Below are 16,956 nucleotides of genomic sequence, written 5' to 3'. Positions count from 1 at the left end.
TTAGTGCTAAGCGGAGCCTAGGGGGAATGCCCAGGTGTAAGATCTGGGATTTTTTTATCATTCACTTTATAGTACGATAAAGCGCCAAAATTACGTAACATGGCATGTGCTTCTAGTAAAGAGGTATGTGGATTAGATAGGGTCAGAATGGCATTGTCCGTGTACAGGCTTATTTTGTGTTCTGTGGTGCCAACTACTAATCCTTGAATATTTTTTATTCGCCCTAATAGCTTCCACCAGCAGTTCCATAACTAGTGCAAAAATAAGTGGTGAAAGAGGACAACCTTAATGGGTACCATTCGAAGGGTTGAGGCAGGTAACCAGAGAAGACCCTTCCTGAGGTTTTGGGGTATAAGGCCATTATAGCGTAGTTAATTTGCCCAGTAAGCCCAAATTTTAGTAGTAGTAGTATTCCCTAAACTGTGCCACAACCTCTCCGGGCAGTATTATTTTTTTTGACCCGCAGGGGATCTCAGAAAAGCTATCCTTTGTCCAGCCTGTCTTGATTTCAGCTGTTTGGCTAGAAACCTCCCAGGTTTATTATTATGGGCATAGAAGTTAAGTTTATATCTTTGCAAAATATACTCATGTGCGTTCAGTAAAACTAAGCGGAGTTCAGAACGCAGGGTCTGAAGCTCCCCGGTGACAGTACTGGAAGTGGACCGTTTATTTAACTTCTCAAGATCTGCAATTTTGGAGATAAGGCGAGACGTTTCATGGTTGTACATTCTTTTAATACGTGCAGCAACCCCCTCATGTAGGCTTTATGCGCACTCCAGACAGAGGGGATATTCGGATAGGAGTGTGATCGGACCACGTAATCAGGCCAATCTTAGCATTAGAGGTTTTGAGGAGGTCATGCCTTCCTACCAGAAACATATCTATCCTAGAGTAAGAGGAATGACTATTGGAGGAAAATGTGTAGTCTTTTTCCGTACCATGTAAACACCTCCATACATCCAGATAACCCTACCGGACAGTCAAACCCTAAATAGATGAGGAAGGCCTCGTCTTGACTGAGGAATCAAGATCTGGGAACATAACATTGTTGAAATTACCACTGATCAAGACAAGGCCCTACGATACCCTCCTAATTTTTGCAAATACCTTGGATACGAATTCATTCTGTTTTGAATTTGGAGCGTATACATTAACTATGGTAAATTTAACATGGTTAACTTCACAGATAAGAATAAGAAACCTACCCTGCCTATCAGAAATAGAGTGCACAAAAGAGAATGCTACATTAGAGTTGATAGCGATCATAAATCCCCTTTTTTTTTTCTACTAGCCATTGAAGCAGAAGTACACATGTCGGAATTTAAGATGATTTACATCTGGGGGTTTTCTCACTATGAAAGACAGTTTCTTGGGCAAACAAAACATCACATGTTAATGATAGTGCCTCCTTCCACATAAGGTGTCTTTTGTAGGGACTATTAAAGAGGCTCTGTCACCGGATTCTGAAATCCCGATCTCCTATTGCATGTGATCGGCGCTGCAATGTAGATAACAGTAAAGTTGTTGTTTTTTTTAAAAACGATCATTTTTGGCCAAGTTATGAGCAATTTTATATTTATGCAAATGAGCCTTTCTAAGGGTATGTTCACACGGCCTATTTACGGACGTAAATCGGGCGTTTTTGCCCCGAATTACGCCCGAAAATAGCGCCTCAATAGCGCTGACAAACATCTGCCCATTGAAAGCAATGGGCAGACGTTTGTCTGTTCACACGAGGCGTATATATACGCGCCGCTGTCAAATGACGGCGCGTAAATAGACGCCCGCGTAGAAGAAGTGACCTGTCACTTCTTTGGCCGTAATTGGAGCCGCTATTCATTGACTCCAATGAATAGCAGCGCTGATTACGGCCGTAATTGACGCGGCGTTCAAGCGCCTTCACATGCCGGTACGGCTGAAATTACGGGGATGTTTTCAGGCTGAAACATCCCCGTAATTTCAGCCGTTACGGACCCCCGCCGTGTGAACATACCCTTATGGACAACTGGGCGTGTTTTCTCTTATTTCCAACTGGGCGTGTTTTCTCTTATTTCCAACTGGACGTGTATTTTGTTTGTAACATCTGGGTGTGTTTACTTGTTTTACTAGCTGGGCGTTGTGAATAGAAGTGTATGATGCTGACATATGATGCTGACAAACACTTCTATTAACAACGCCCAGCTAGTAAAACAAGTAAACACGCCCAGATGTTACAAACACAATACAAACCCAGTTGCAAATAAGAGAAAACACGGCCAGTTGGAAATAAGAGAAAACACGCCCAGTTGTCCATTAGAAAGGCTCATTTGCATAAATATAAAATAGCGCATAACTTGGCCAAAAATGATCGTTTTTAAAAACAAAAAAACTTTACTGTTGTCTACATTGCAGCGCCGATCACATGCAATAGGAGATAGGGATTTGATAATCGGGTGACAGAGCCTCTTTAAGACCCTTCACATTAATGGAAGATACCGTGACTGCCATTTAAGAACCTTTATAAAGTGTGCACATTGTAACCAGGAGATGACACCATGTATTAGAAGATGTGTCACTACTCACATCTCGCAGAATGTAACAAAAACCAAGACGCGGAATATCGGCATACCCGACATGAAGGGTGAATCTAAAGATATGGGAGTAAGAAAACAACAAGAAAAACATACAGCAATGAAAAATAAAAAAAAAGTCAAAAGGAACAAGATTGACGTCACCCAGTGAACAGGGTTTTATTCTTCCATTGGGGCGAACATTGAGCTCGAACAACAGTCAGCCCAACTTTGAGCGGGGCTTCCACAACCACGGAGTAAGACATGATGTCACCACATAAGCGCTTTAAGAGTGGTTCCATCATTTTCCAGCGGTTCGCCATCGATCATGAACTTTCCTAGGGGCTATAGAAGTAGTTATGGGAAGCGAGTTTGTCAAAGCAATATTCCACTTAAATAACAGCAATAAACCATCTTCCACCGAATGCACTGTGTGTAGCACGCCTCGTCGGGTGATAATCAGCTTTGTTGGAAAGCCCCACTTGTATGGAATAGACACATTTTGGAGAGCTCTCGTCACTGGAAAATGTGTGACAGGTTTGCCATGTAGCAGCTGAGAGGTCAGGGTTCAGCAGAATGTGGGCAAACGGATCCAGTAGCGAGGTCATCTAACGGGCTGCTTGTAGCAAGTTGCATTGTCAGGTGCAGATTTGACTTTAGGGATGCGGTGAGCGCAGCCTATGACAAAGTCGGCAATGGTAGCCATAGGAAGAAGAGCTTTAAACAAATTGTGCAGGATGACTGTTAGATCCGAGGGTTGAACATCATCAGGGATTCCCCGAAACTTGATATTATTCCAATGCGATCTGTCCTCTAGGTCAGTGACCTTATCTTTGTGCCATCTAATGTCCCCCTCAGCGGAGTTATAAGCAATAGAGAAGTCACCCATTTTGTTTTCCATGTGTGTAGTGTGATTGCCCAGATCATCAATGTCCTTTTGCAGCCCATGGATTAATTTCCCCATATCAGAGCACAGGTGCTTTTGCAGGGATAGTAACCTGCCTTTTAGAACTATTTCAGTGACTGGATTCTCAGTAGGAGATAACGTATGCAAGTCCCATTTAGAGATAGTCACCGTCTCATCTGTAAGGGCACCATTTTCTGAGCTGGTTGTACATGTGCTCTATCTTTGAGCAGGGCCCCTGGATGAAGGGGAGGCATGTGGTGACAATCTGTGGTCCTTACCTGTGCTGCGAGACATCGCTGCGAGCCGGGGACGAGCAGGGAGAGGAATGTGCATTCTCCCTCTCAGGATCAGCAGACAGTGTGGGAGAGCTGCAGCTGGCACCATCTTGAAAGGCGACGTGGACCGGATTTGGCACAGTTCCTCCTCACCCTGATTCCTCCAAGTTCCAGGAGTGAGGGGAGAGGTTGTGAAGTGTGTTCCGGGTCGTGGAATGTCGCTATGAGCTGCTGTAACAGGGCTACCGACGGAGCTCACTTACTCAGCGGCCCTTTAGTAGTACGGCCAGACTCCGTCCCATTAGGCTGGATTCACACGAGCACATTACGTCCGTAATGGACGGAACGTATTTCGGCCGCAAGTCCCGGACCGAACACCGTGCAGGGAGCCGGGCTCCTAGCATCATAGTTATGTACGATGCTAGGAGTCCCTGCCTCGCTGCGGGACAACTGTCCTGTACAGTAATCATGTTTTCAGTACGGGACAGTAGTTCCCCAGAGAGGCAGGGACTCCTAGCGTCGTACATAACTATGATGCTAGGAGCCCGGCTCCCTGCAGTGTGTTCGATCCGGGACTTGCGGCCGAAATACGTTCCGTCCTTTACGGCCGTAACATGCTCGTGTGAACCCAGCCTTATGTAGTACTTTTTATCGCCAGCAGACATCCCTATTAATACCACTTTCAATAAGGTGTAGCAACAATCTTGAGCATTTATGGCTTATCCACAGGGTATGTCATAAATACCTTATAGGTGTCGTTCCTATCTCTGGGACCCTCACCTACCAAAACGGAGGTCCAGTGACCTCTGTTTGCCGATATACGGCCTACTTTCTCCAAAGAGTAAAATCTTCACCAGTTACAGAAAGCGCATAGCACTGATCCCTCCATGGTCTGACGCTTTTCTTTTGTGTTAAAAATGCATGGTTTATTGGTTACGCTCTCCATTCAGAAAAAGTCACAACCATCTAAATTTGATGCATACACTATATATAAGATACGTTTATTCCCTTAAAGGGGTATTCCGGTTACAAGTTACCCTCTATCCGTAGGGTAAGGGGTAACTTTCTGATCAGTGGGTATCGGACCTCTTGGACACTGCACTCGGCTATCTATATAGAGAATGAATGCAGCAGCAGCGCGTATGAGCGACCTGCTGCTCGGTGCAAACTCAGGGTTTGGGCCAGTTCGGGCTCCCCGTTCTCGTAAACTGTGGGGGTCAGAGCTGTCGGACACCCACCGATCAGCAAGCCTTACAGATAGGGGGTAACTTCTTGTAATCGGAATACCCCTTTAACGATAACTGCTACATGTATACAGATCTTTACAAATGATTCAGAGTGTACTGGTCAATACTGTGTTACTAGTATTTACAATGTAAGGCCCTTTGCACACTGCAGATTTTGTTGCAGAAAATCAGTTTGATTTATCTCAATGGGGTTGATTCTGCAGCAAGCACAAAATCTACAGCGGAATATGGACGCAAACGTGGGTGATACTACTGCATAGCGATGTGCGTGGAGATCACTGAATACCGTGCTATCAGCATTAAAAAATATAGTTTTTACACATAGTAACAGTAATTTTTCCATATATGTACAATTATGACCGTGCTGCAGTCAACTCTCAACTCAGTTATGGTATATTTACACGGGGGAAATTTTTCCAAAAATGTCTGCAACTGAAAATCAATTCCATATTTGTGCATAGATTTCTGCAAGCCCAAATGAATAGGATAGCTGCAGATATTTCTGCAACAAATCTGGCACGTGTGAATATACCCTTAGAGGAGTTTTGTAACATTTGGCCAAGTCTAGAATAAGACTTTTTATTTTGTATTTCTGTATAAATTTTCTATGAAATCTGTTCTATAGGTCTTTTTTCTATGGCTACAGGGCAGGGCTACCATTCTATAGGATTATTTGCCACCATTCCCAGCATAGCTTTGCAGCTAAAAGGATTCTTCAGTACTGCCACAAGCCCGGCCTGAAGAAGTGGGTCTATTCAATATGGGAAACTACTGTACATACATAGAAAAGAGCAGCTCTTTCTTTGACGCAGACATACCTGCATTAGATGAATTTCATGGTTTGCCCTTCATTTACAAACCATTTAATGGGCAACGTTTCCCCATTGTAATTATTTGTTAGGTAGGCCTATAGAGGGTTAAATAAACAACTAGCACTACTGTTCATTTGATTATGTTCAGGCTATTGCAGGATGCCAGCTGCTATATACAGTTATGGAGACATGTTTTAATATTAGATGCAAGTGGTGAGGGCGCATATAGTTTCACATTACTAGCAATTCTGGTCCCAAAGGAAGGGGAACAGGGAAGAAAAACATTCCTATGTGAAAATTTTTATTTAGTTGCTAAGCGCATGGATCTTCCAACACAATACAGTGGCATAACAGGACATGTCGCTTGCTCGCAGTTGTCAGGTGCAGTAGTTAGCATTTCTTTACTTGATATGAAGGGGGGGGGGGCATGCAAAATCATGGTGCCCTTATTAGGATACAAAGCTGCTTATAAATGGCCATTCAGGAAGCCATCAAGTGGGGCAGGAGATGACCTTTAATGTGGTAGTCCAGTCCTAAGAAATGAATGGCCTATCCGCCGGATAGTCATCAATATCTGATTGATGGGGGTGCCAAGAGTCAGACCCCGACCAATCAGCTATTTTGAAGCAGCCGCAATGCTTGTACGAGCACTGGTTCCCCTCCATTTTCTTTACTCCGCACACTGTGAATCGCCAACACACGTGTAGTGGCGGTTCACAGTATCAGTGTCAGTGTCTTCACACATTAAAGTGAATACGAGTGCTGAAGCCCCTTCAAGACAGCTGATAGTCAGCGGTACCAGGAGTCAGATCCTGACCGATCAGATATTGATGGCCTATCCTGATGATAGGATATCAATTTTCCTGGACCCCTAAATAACAGATAAAAACAACCTTGTTCTATATAACCTACAAGAACATAGAAAAAAGGATTCCCTCACTCAGCCCCCCCCCCCCCTCCATTATCCAAAGCTGCAGCAGAGATTAGGCCTCATTCACATGGCAGTATTTGTAAGCCAAAACCAGGAGCAGGAGCTACACAAAGAAAAAAGTATAAATACTGATAAAAAATACTGCTGCCTAAAAGGGGATTTCCCCACGAGCGTCATGTAATAAATCTAGGGGAATCCTGTTTAACCATGGTGAGGAGTTCAGTGGAGCGCCGATCAAGCATGTGTACTGCCGCTTTATCTATTGGACGGGGCTGACGAAACCAGTATATCACTATAAACAGCCGATAAATGTGATTTGTAGGACGACCCCTTTAATACAACCGGTTACTCATTCATTTAAATAGGCACTGTGCACTGCAAAGTTTGGGTAGGGGAAAATATCTCCAGGTATATCAGCTTTTAGACTTGTAGCAAATACCTGACAATAAGTTCTGATATATCAATCCCTCTAGACATAGATAGCGACACTCCTGCTTCAATTTTGCATATGAACTTTTTTAACCATGACCCGAATAAAAATTGATAAGCTTAAACTGGAGAGGTCTCTGTTGGTGCAAGTTTGTGGTAAGGAAATACCATTATAAGCTCCAAGAGCAAAAGACTGATGAGAGTATATTCTCTGAAGAACTTCTTTGAGGGCAATGTAGATATACACATAGCTTACAAAAAGACTAAGATTATGTTCACACGGCTTATTTTCGGCCGTAAACGGACGAAATATTAGAGGCAGAACGCCTCCAAACATCTGCCCATTGATTTCAATAAGAAATATGGCGTTCTGTTCCAACGGGCTGTTTTTTTTACGCAACAGTTTATAAAAACTCACTTCTTGAGCTGTTTTTCATTGACTATAGAAAAACAGCCGAGAAAAACACGAGTTACTAAAAAAACTGCTGAAAATCAGGAGCTGTTTTCCCTTGAAAATAGCTCCATATTTTCAGATGTTTTTTGCTAAGCATGTGAACATACCCTACGGCCGTTTTTGGGGCCGTTTTCTAAAAGTCTATGAAAAAGGCTCCAAAAACGTCTCAAGAAGAGACATCCACTTCTTTTCCGCGGCCGTTTTTTTACGCGGCCGTTTTTCAAAAAGGCAGCATAAAAAAATGGCACATCGGAACAGAACGTCGTTTTTGATGGGCAGATGTTTGGAGGCGTTCTGCTTCCGATTTTTGGGCCCGAAGAACGGCCAAAAATAAGCTGTGTGAACATACCCTGAGGCTGGATTCACACGACCATGTTATGTCCGTAATGGACGGAACGTATTTCGGCCGCTAATCCCGGACCGAACACACTGCAGGGAGCCGGGCTCCTAGCATCATAGTTAGGTACAGAGACATCAAGCGATCCGTTCTGGACTGGAATCACCGGCCACAGTGGTGCTATGTATATAAAGGCGTTTGTGGGGGGTATCTACAAGTGGTTGTGTTTCGCAGGTGCCGTCCTTGTTCACTGTGAACACGCACAGGCGTGCTCACAGTGAACAACTACTTAGGCTGGGCGGGCACTAAAGAACAAGCACCCGCAGAAACGACACGTCATCAGTGACGTGACGTGTCTACCATCCGAAGTCTCTCTGGTCCGAGACCATGTGAACGGTATACGACACGACAGTGGAGGAGGCAGAAAATGTGTCGTAGGAGCTCATGTGATGAGCAGGAGAAAGCAGCCAGAGTGAAGAACCGAAGCAAGATTGCAAGGGTGAGTATATTATGAAATTGTAAATATGTGCAATGTGGTTTTAAATGTAAAAAAAATAAATAAATCTCGGACAACCCTTTTAAATACAATACCCATGAGAATAGACTGACATTACTTATAACTCTACTCCTAGATAAGTACATAGTGGTCTTACCGGATTTCCATTTGTAGATCAAGGAAGAAAATCGAAAACCAAACATTCGTATATACGATATCCGTTGCTAAGGGGATATGCGCTATATACTGATCCAAATCGCTGTTTTTTTATATTCAAAATTCCTATCATGTGACCTACATAATGACATATGTGACGAGTCAATCACAATTAACGTCTGTCTCGTTGCAATATGAAAACGGTCTATTTAGATGCAGTACTATATGTAATTCCGTATGCACAACTATACACTGGTAAAGGTATAACATATGATAGCCAAACTATCGTACTTCTTTAATCATTCAGACGAAATGCATATCCTACATGATGCAATCAAATAATGTTAGGGCATCTTTTTTTAAAATATTTTCCTTAAGTTCTAATGAGCCTATGAGAATAGAGATAAAAATTAAAAACCCATTTTAATAAAATATTTAATTATGAATAGATTCGTTTCCCCCATAAATAGAAGATACATCGCTTCCAAAAATAAAAATGATATCCGATTAGCAAAATCTGTGTATATCATATTCCCTATTGAGCCCTCGAGGTTCTAACCACTGCATAACATGGATCCAGAATGCTTCTCTAAGCTACAACCTTTTTACAGGTTCCCCTCCTTTACGTGATGCAAACACCTATTCCGGAATTTTTACTGTTTTACTGTATGGCCTGTTCTATCAAAGTGATAGGGTAATAGTAGATTCTTGCACATGATCATGGATTTATGCTGAGAAATGCGGTCTCGTACAGTATATGTTGGGTAGTCTTTAACATATTCAAGACCGCAAGGGCATTTAATGGTGTAGACCAGGGGTCTCAAACTCGGCCGGGCAAGTGGGCCGCATATAGAAAAAATGGGAAGTTGACGGGCCGCATTACTTTCAAATTTGATACAATACAAAATTATTATGAATCAGTTATTTGATCTACTATAACACTATATTACTATAATAATAATACTACATTACTATAATAATAGCGCTAGTTTTAAAATTTGAGATATTTCTCCACGCGCTTATTTCAACAATCCAGATTTCCAGTTTAAGTGTCACTAAATGTAGTCCGGCGGCTCAGTTAGCAGCGTTTGGCAGACACACATGTCAAGATTGGGCAGCCCCTTTTTAGATAGTGCCACAGTGCCCTCTGTGGATGCTGCCTCAGTGCCCTCTGTGGATGCTGCAGCTGTGCCCTCTGTAGATGCTGCCACAGAGTCCTCTGTAGATAATGCAACACACCCCTAGATAAGGCCACAGTGCCCTCCGCAGATGCTACCACAGTGATGTCAGGGTCTTGCCCAGAGCTGGAGTCCCGGAGCAGAGCCGCTTCTAGCACTCGAACTACAGTAGATTTGTGACTGCAGCTCTGGATTTGTTTGGAGTATGGGACCTGATGTTACAGTACAGTTGTGACTGCAGCTCTGGATGTAACTGGAGTATAGCACATTATATAATAGTAGAGTTGTGACTGGAGCTCTGGATTTGTTTGGCGTATAAGACAAGATGTTTGCATCTGCATCTACTGATCTTGCAGTAGAGTTGTGAGTGTAGCTGTGGATGTCTCTGGAGTATAGTACATGATGTTACAGTAGAGTTGTGAGTGCAGCTCTGGATGTGACTGGAGTATAGCATGTTACAGTAGAGTGGTGACTGCAGCTCTAGATGTGACTGGAGTAAAGTACATGATATAATAGTAGAGTTGTGAGTGTAGCTGTGGATGTCTCTGGAGTATAGTACATGATGTTACAGTAGAGTTGTGAGTGCAGCTCTGGATGTGACTGGAGTATAACATGTTTCAGTAGAGTGGTGACTGCAGCTCTGGATGTGACTGGAGTATAACATGTTACAGTAGAGTGATGACTGCAGCTCTGGATGTGACTGGAGTAAAGTACATGATATAATAGTAGAGTTGTGAGTGCAGCCTGGGATTCCAGCTCTTCTCCTGACATCACTGTCCATATATGGACAGCGATGTCAGGGAATTCCAGAGTCTCGGAGCAGAGCCGATACTAGCGGCTCTGTGTCCCGCGGGCCGCAGATGACAGCCCCACGGGCCGCGTGCTTGAGACCCTTGGTGTAGACAATGAAAGGTGACTCACATGAAAAAACCCTTTATGGGGAAACCCTTTCCTGTCAAGGGATGACACACTTCATTCCCTTCAATACGATCATATACTGAGAACAGTGGCGGGAAGGAAAAGTGCCTCTATTTTGTGTCTGAAAAAAACGCCGTCGAGGTTTAGTGAGTTTTGAACAATTTATTGTTTTGAATCAAATTAGTTCTTAAATTCTGGTAACAACGAAAAGAAAGGTTCTTTAAACACCTGAACTATGAAGAATAGACCATTGATTTTGAATCACGTTATGAATCTTATATGCAAATGGATGAAAAGACTAAAAAGGATACCATTTGTACAAAGGCTCACTGGGTTTGGGGATCCTTGGGGGGGTTTTGTAAGATTCCAGTACCTTGCGGAAATTATCTCCTATTAGTGAATTTTTGTTGCATCTCATTAATGCATAACAGTTTTCTTGTCGTTGGACACTATGCAACTTACACATTTAAGCGGAGAGCAATCTTTTAATAGCGACTGGGTGACATGTAATAAATTATTGCGATCTGTTATTTTAACACAAGGATCCATTGATAAATACCCCACTTAATTTTTAATGTAAAAAAAAAAAGTGAGCATGAAATTCATGTATGGAGTCCATCCTCAGGCTAAATGACGAAGGTTTTGTTGCACTGAAACGTTACATTATACTGTGGATTGGGAGGCCGGACCGGACAGCCACGCTACCAGGATAACTGCCTAGGCAAGTATGGGCAATTTATTTTTTCCTATATGCTGCTTACCGCAGTGGAAATGCCATCCGAAAAACTGCACCACAATGTGGTGCTGTTTTAAGGACGGAATGTGTAGTCGTTTTTACGCAGAGTATCAGACTTGTGGGAACCCGGTCAAAAGGTCTCGCTTCAAGAAGGGCTGAGTGGTTAAAAACAACCTAGTTGCACTGTAGTGATTTCACTTCAGATAAGCTAAAGCCAGTTTTATGCAGCATATCCAACCTGTGGGAACCTGGCCTTAGCGTTGCTTAGGAGCACAAGTCCACCAACTGCGTCTGTTGGCACCAGATGGAAACTTCTGGCAGACTAGGACTTCAGCAACGTTGGAAGTACACTTTAAATGACTTGCCCTAATACGACCAACTTCGTGTCCAATATAAAAATCTTATAGTTGAAGCCTGCCAGGTGACATCTCTTGGCAAATTGGGCAATAGCGACATGGTGCTTAGCATGCAGCACATTTCCTTGGAGTCCCCTCTGGTTAGCACTCTAGTAATAAAACCATTGGGGTCTACTGTACCCACCAGGTTATCATTCTTTTCGCTAAAGGAGGCCCCTTGTTATAGTTACGGTATGCTTACATGGCCCGAGGGATGCCATGTAAGCGAGCGCAGATCAACGAGACCGCTCGTTGATCCACGATAGTTTGCTCCTTTCACAAGGATCTACGTATGGGGACGAGCACTTGTAACTAGGATTGCTCTTCCCCACCTGTGAATGCTTGCTTACCCGATAATTGGCCGATGTAAAAGGGCCCTTACAATCCCAAGGTATAAATAGATCAAGTAAATAGTAACCCACCACAGCTGCCATACAGCGGTCAGAGTCATTTGCTTCCGGCACCCAGAGGTAGCTGGACCAGCTGATCAGTGAAGTGTCCAGGTGTCAGACCCCCCCACGATCATATACCAATACCAGTAATCAGTATAAAAAAAAACACCCCCCAGCCTGGACAGCCCCTTTTAAAGTATTTATACATAGTTATTAGGTCACCCCTCATCCATCTTTTCTAAACTTCCCTAATTACAATCATGTTTCTGGATACTGTAGTTCACCGTTCACATTTATTACTTTAATTGCCCGCCTTTAAACCCACTCAAGCGGTCTTAGAGATTTGTAAAGTGGTAGAACCATGTTCTCATTATGTGCATCTATACCCTTTTGATGCACCCCATGATCTTACTTGCCTTGGCAACAACTGCCCGACACTGGCTGCTACAGTTAAATTTACTGTCAACTAAAATTCCTAAGTCTTTTTCTATTTGAGTATTACCCATTTAGTACGTAATGGGGACTTGTATTTTCTCTTCCCAAGTCCATAACTTTATTTTTCACTGATCAATCCCAATTTTCCACTTTCTGCCCAAGCCTCCAACTTCTCCAGATCCATTTGTAATGCAGAAGTTGTAGAATTCAGTCCTCCATTGTGTGAATACTAAAACAAGTTAAGTAATAAAGCACAGCCCAGCTCTAACGGCAGAGATCAGAGGAACCTCAAAATAAAGTCCCATATAAAAACAACAAATTACTTTTTTTTTTTAAATAAATAAATATTTTATTTAGTGTAAGTCCCAAAAGTTACACACATTTGGTATAGTCACAACCATAACAACCTGCACAATAAGGCTGGGCTCACACGACCAAGTTTCAGACGTAATTCGGGCGTTTTACGCCCCGAATTACGTCTGAAAAAAACCACCTCCATTACGCCGACAAACATCTGCCCATTCACGATGTACTATGCCGCCGACCTGTCATTTTACGTGTCGCTGTCAAAAGACGACGTGTAAAAAAAAAAAAAGACCGCTCATCAAAAGAAGTGCAGGACACTTCTTGGGACGTAATTGGAGCCGTTTTTCATTGACTCCATTGAAAAAAAACTCCAATTACGTCCGTAATGGACGCCGCGAAAAAGACTAGTACGAGCAATTACGTCTGAAATTCAGGAGCTGTTTTCTCCTGAAAACAGCTCCGTAATTTCAGACGTATTTGCCGTTATCTTGTGCACATACCCTAAGCATCATTTAGGACGATAGAATGACTAATGCTATGGAAAAACTCAAATATTTGACAGCCAGTAACTTACCCAGGTTCTGTCTAGCGCTGACTTCCTCATAGAAGCGGACCAGGTTAGTTTGACAGGACCGATCCCTCATAAACCCATACGGATATATGCAGTTATATGAGATACTCAAGGATACCATCTATTAGAAAACCTTCAAAAATCTTACCCACGATAGAGGTTAAAGAGGCTCTGTCACCAGATTACAAGTGCCCAATCTCTTGCATAATCTGATAAGTGGTTATTTTGAAACACGATCATTTTTGAGCACGTTATGGGCAATTTTAGATTTATGCTAATTAGTTTCTTAATGACCAACTGGGCGTATTTTTACTTTTTACCAACTGGGCATTGTACAGAGGAGTGTATGACGCTGACCAATCCGTGACCAATCAGCGTCATACACTTCTCATTGTTCCAGCCCAGCTGCTTTCATTGCACAATCACACTGTAACAATGGGCTGGAACGATGAGAAGTGTGACGCCGATTCGTCACTGATTGGTCAGCGTCATACACTCCTCTGTACAACACCCAGTTGGTAAAAAGTAAAAACACACCCAGTTGTCTATTAACCCCTTCAGGACCAAGCTCATTTTGGCCTTCAGGACCAGAACCATTTTTTCAAATCTGACATATTTCTTTTTTTTAATCAGTTCAATTTTATTCAAAAAACTCCACATTTTTACAGGTCATTGTACGTTCTCATACAGTGTATAAGCAAATTTCAACAGACCCGATTATTTACATCCAACCAAACATTCCCTTCCCCCCAACTCCCCCTTGTATCCCCCCAGCCGGTCTACTCAGTACCACTTTTCCAATTCTCTCCCCTTCTCTTCCCCTTTTCCATTCCCCATTTTACCCCTGCTCTCTGTATGCACCCCCCCGTCAGTGGCCCTATACCTGCACTTGTTGCCTTAATGTCATTAGCTCCACAGAAGCATACCCAGATTGATCAATCCACCTAGCCCATTGTTTGTCAAACTTGACCCTGGACCCCCTCTTGGAGTATATCCTATATTCCATCAGAACCTGTGAGTTAAGTGCCCCTATGATTTCTTGTTTTGATGGTGGCTCCGCATCCAGCCAGTGCTTTGCTATTCCTTTCCTAACTTGATACAGTATTTTAGCAATTGCCAACCCTGACATCCTATCTCCCACCAAATCTCCAACATACCCTAGCAGCATTACCACAGGATCCCATGGGATCTGTACCTCAAACACTCTCCCCACTAGTTCCAATATTTCCGTCCACAGACTCCCCAACCTCCCGCATGTCCAGAACATATGAAGGATGTCTGCTTTTTCTTCCGGGCACCTAGGGCACTTGGCATCCGCTCTTAATCCCATTTGTTTCAGCACCCACGGGGTCCTATACACCCTACGTATCAGAAACAACTGCGATCTTCGTTGTGCTACATTAATGGACAAAGTACATGTTGCTGCCAATACCGCCTCCCAGTGGTCTGTTGTAATAGGACCCACATCCCTCTCCCATACAGCTTTCACTGGTGCCATAGGATCCCCCAGATGTTCCACCAATAACCTGCGATAAACCAATGAAATTAATCCTTTTGACGTTACTGCTTTTGCAATATGCTCCAACACCCCCGCGGCGTGCATCGTCAGGTCCATACTGACCGCTTGTGTCTGCACAGCGTGCCGAATCTGCAGGTACTGATAGAACATGCGGGAGTCCAGTTGAAACTCCTCCCTCATTTGCTGAAAAGATTTAAGTATGCCTCCCTCGTACAACTGACTCAATCGTATTATGCCTCGCTGCTCCCACCCCTGCATCCCTTCCAATTTACCCAATTCCCCCAAGTAAGCATTCCTCCAGAGTGGTGTATAAATCTGACATATTTCACTTTATGTGGTAATAACTCCGGAATACTTTTACCTATCAAAGCGATTCTGAGATTGTTTTCTCGTGAGACATTGGACTTTATGATAGTGGAAAAATTTGGTCGATAAATTCAATATTTATCAGTGAAAAACACCAAAATTTGGTGAAAAATTGCAAAAATTAGCATTTTTCTAAATGTAAATGTATCTGCTTGTAAGACAGGCAGTTATACCACACAAAATTGTGGCTAATTAACATCACCCATATGTCTACTTTAGATTGGCATCGTTTTTTGAACATCCTTTTATTTTTCTATGACGTCACAAGGCTTAGAACTTTAGCAGCAATTTCTCACATTTTCAAAAAAAATTCAAAAGGCTATTTTTACAGTGGCCAGTTCAGTTGTGAAGCGGCTTTTAGGACCTTATTTTTTAGAAACCGCCAAAAAGTCACCCCATTTTAAAAACTTCACCCCTCAAAGTATTCAAAACAGCATTTAGAAAGTTTCTTAACCCGTTAAACGTTTCACAGGAATTAAATCAACGTAGAGGTGAAATTTTCAAATTTCATTTTTTTTTTTTTTGCAGAAATTAATTTTTAATCTATTTTTTCTATAACACAGAAGTTTTTACCAGAGAAATGCAACTCAATATATATTGCCCAGATTTTTCAGTTTTTAGAAATATCCCACATGTGGCCCTAGTGTGGTAATGGACTGAAATACCGTCCTCAGAAGCAAAGGAGCACATAGTGGATTTTGGGCCTCCTTTTTATTAGAAAATATTTTAGGCACCATGTCAGGTTTGCAGGGCTCTTTCGGTGCCAAAACAGTAGAAATCCACCAAAAGTGACCCCATTTGGCTAACTACACTCCTTGAGGAAATTATCTAGGGGTATAGTGAGCATTTTGACCCCGCAAGTTTTTTGCAGAAATTATTGGAAGTAGGCCGTGAAAATTAAAATCTACATTCCTTCAAAGAAAATGTAGGTTTAGCTAATTATTTCTAATTTCCACAAGGACTAAAGGAGAAAAAGCACTGCAACATTTGTAAAGCAATTTCTCCCGAGTAAAACAATACCCCGCATGTGGTAATAAATAGCTGTTTGGACCCACGGCAGGGCTTAGAAGGGAAAGAGCGCCATTTGGCTTTTGGAGCTCAAATTTAGCAGGAATGGTTTGCGGAGGCCATGTCGCATTTGCAGAGCCCCTAAGGGACCAAAACAGTGAAAACGCCAAAAAAGTTACTCCATTGAGAAAACTACACCCCTTGAGGAATCCATCTAGGGGTGTAGTGAGCATTTTGACCCCACAGGTGTTTCATAGATTTTATTAGAATTGGGCAGTGAAAAAAAAAAATAATCTTTTTTCTTCAATAAGATGTAGCTTTAGCTCCAAATTTTTAATTTTCTCAACAAATAAAGGAAAAAAAGAACCCCAACATTTGTAAAGCAACTTCTCTGAAGTACGGCAATACCCCACACGTAGTCATAAACTGCTGTTTGGGCACACGGCAGGGCTCAGAAGGGAAGGAGCGCCATTTGCTTTTGGTGTACAGATTTTGCTGCATTTGGTTTCTGGTCGCTATGTCGCATTTGCAAAGTCCCT

The sequence above is a fragment of the Rhinoderma darwinii genome, chromosome 2 (assembly GCF_050947455.1).
Source record: "Rhinoderma darwinii isolate aRhiDar2 chromosome 2, aRhiDar2.hap1, whole genome shotgun sequence".
In the NCBI taxonomy this organism is placed as follows: domain Eukaryota; kingdom Metazoa; phylum Chordata; class Amphibia; order Anura; family Rhinodermatidae; genus Rhinoderma; species Rhinoderma darwinii.
Note: the sequence above shows the minus strand (reverse complement) of the source record.